The sequence below is a fragment of the Schistocerca americana genome, chromosome 1, assembly GCF_021461395.2.
Source record: "Schistocerca americana isolate TAMUIC-IGC-003095 chromosome 1, iqSchAmer2.1, whole genome shotgun sequence".
Lineage (NCBI taxonomy): Eukaryota > Metazoa > Arthropoda > Insecta > Orthoptera > Acrididae > Schistocerca > Schistocerca americana.
In genome coordinates, this window is record NC_060119.1 from 365,486,444 (window position 1) to 365,488,470 (window position 2,027).

The window sequence follows — 2,027 nt, forward strand, 5'->3', positions numbered from 1 at the left end:
GTAAACAACTTCAAAGGTAGACAAAAATGTCCTAGGGTTTTTTTTTTCCAACTCAGCAGATTTGCACATACATTCCGAGAACTGGTTAATGTGCTCAGTATAAGGGGTGACCACCTCTGGCACCAATACAGGCATGACAACTACGAGGCATCCTGTGAATGTCATCAATCCCATGTTGAGGCAATAATGCCCATTATTCTTCCAGAGCTGCTCGTAAGTCTTGGAGAGTGGTTGGTGGATGCTGACGGGATGCAACCCGTCTCCCTAGTGCATCCCAGAAACGCTCTATGGGACTGAACTCGGGAGAGCGAGTAGGACACGCCATGTGTGCAATATCTTCCGTTTCCTAGAAAACGTCAGTCACGTGTGCTCTATGAGGTCGAGCATTATCGCCCATGAATATGAAGTCTGGGCCGTCAGAACCTCGCAACAACCACACATGAGGTCCCAAGATTCCGTCACGATACCTGATAGCAGTTCAATCTTGCCGATTCACCCGTGCAATTTCATGAAGAGGTGTTCTAGGGGTCAACGTAATCGCTGCCCACATCATTAGGGATCCTTCTCCATATCGTTCTGTTTCCACAACGCTTGAGTCCCAAAATCGTGTTCCAAATTCCCTCCAGATGCGAATCCGTCGACAATCACTTTCCATGCCAAATCGGGACTCATCTGTGAAAAGAACATTGGCCCACTATTCGACCACCCAGGTGGCATGTTGACTTCTCCACTCTAGACATTCCCTTCGGTGAAGACGCTTCAGTGGTGCACATACAGCAGATCTCCGACAATAGAAGCCTCTCTGCCGAAACCTTCTGCACACCGTTTGCCTCGATACAAGATGTCGAGCGGATGCTGCAAAGTCAGATGCCAGTTGCCGTGCAGTATTAAGGCAGTACTGTCGTGCCCTTACGGGAAAATAACGGTCTTCTCTGTCTGAGGCCAGGCGTGGTCGACCAAGCCCTGGTCTTGGGGATACAGTTTCGGCCTCTATAAACTGTCGCCACATCCGAGAAATAACAGAACGATTCACATTAAGCCATCGGACCACATCAATTTGCGACTGTTGTTCTTTCATTCTTTCTACACCCCTCCACCGCAGAGAGTCTGGTAGGTGTCTTCTCCGTGACACATTGTACCGTCTGTGACTGTATCTACAGCGATTTTGAACCTGGGACTATCCGTTAAATACCACACCGCCTGATAGGTGCCCTGACGTCAGTGCTGGCGTGGTTGCCGTTGATCGGAATGCCATCATCCGTGCAGAACACGATCGACCGGGCATCTGATGACAGTTTGTATGATTATATCGTGAATTAGATACAGGAACGGAAAACAGCGATTTGGTGCTTTAATTTTGGACACAGGTGTGTTATATTATACCTATGGCAGCTGTAGAGAAAAACATGAGAGACAATTTCATTGTGAAAATTACCTATAGTGAAAGTTTGACTTCAAATCAGTATAAAATCGATTTATTTTCATAATTAGCAGTATCATTTATGTCTGTTTCTTATTTGCGTGGAAATTGCGTGTAAAATTGACGGCGTAGGCAGAAAGAGCTTCCGTTTTACGTAAAGAGGTTTCACTTCTCCCTCGCATACTGGCAGTGATTTCGGTCAAAGATGACGTCCCTCTGTCAGTGCATCAGTGCTATACCTAAACAAGAAAAGATCCAGTAACGATACTCTGTGATGCTTGTCGAATGGGGTGTCTTCAGCGGCCTGCACGCGTTCATTACACATTAATTGACAACACTTGTTTCTCAGACCTTTCATGTAATGAAGTGACCCTCACACCACCAGCAATAATACGAGTATTGTCATTTGACAATGCTATTTCACAAGGATACGACGTCGAATACCCAGAAGAACGCGGGTGCGGCAATTATATTAACTATAACTAGAAAGGAACAGCAGGAAACAACGAAAAAGTTGCATGTTGCATGTTAATTTATTGACTGAAATCACAACCACAGACTCTAAAGACTTCATACACTATTTTCGGATGACTCCTGCATCATACGA